The 339-nt window shown below is 39.2% G+C and overlaps 1 long non-coding RNA gene across 1 annotated transcript in view; it reads right to left on the bottom strand.

The window, feature by feature from the left end:
* Positions 1-339, bottom strand: part of LOC115068795 — a 30545-nt gene that overhangs the window by 4169 nt on the left and 26037 nt on the right. The window lies entirely within an intron of this gene.

Genomic DNA, 339 nt, shown 5'->3' with positions numbered 1-339 from the left:
GTGTGTGAGTGTGTGTGAGTGTGAGTGTGTGTGTGTGAATGTGAGCATGTGTGTGTGACTGTGAGTGTGTGTGTGTTTGAGTGTGGCTGTGTCACTGTGTCTGTGTATGAGTGTGTGTGTGTGTGTGAGTGCATGTATGTATTATGTGTGTGAGTGCATGTATGTATTATGTGTGTGAGTGCATGTATGTATTATGTGTGTGAGTGCATCTATGTATTATGTATGTGTGAGTGCATGTATGTATTATGTATTTGTGAGTGCATGTATGTATTATGTGTGTGAGTGCATGTATGTATTATGTATTTGTGAGTGCATGTATGTGTTATGTATTTGTGAGTA

Source organism: Nannospalax galili, unplaced genomic scaffold, assembly GCF_000622305.1.
Source record: "Nannospalax galili isolate Female #2095 unplaced genomic scaffold, S.galili_v1.0 scaffold830, whole genome shotgun sequence".
NCBI lineage: Eukaryota > Metazoa > Chordata > Mammalia > Rodentia > Spalacidae > Nannospalax > Nannospalax galili.
This window is presented reverse-complemented; position numbering and strand designations above follow the sequence as displayed.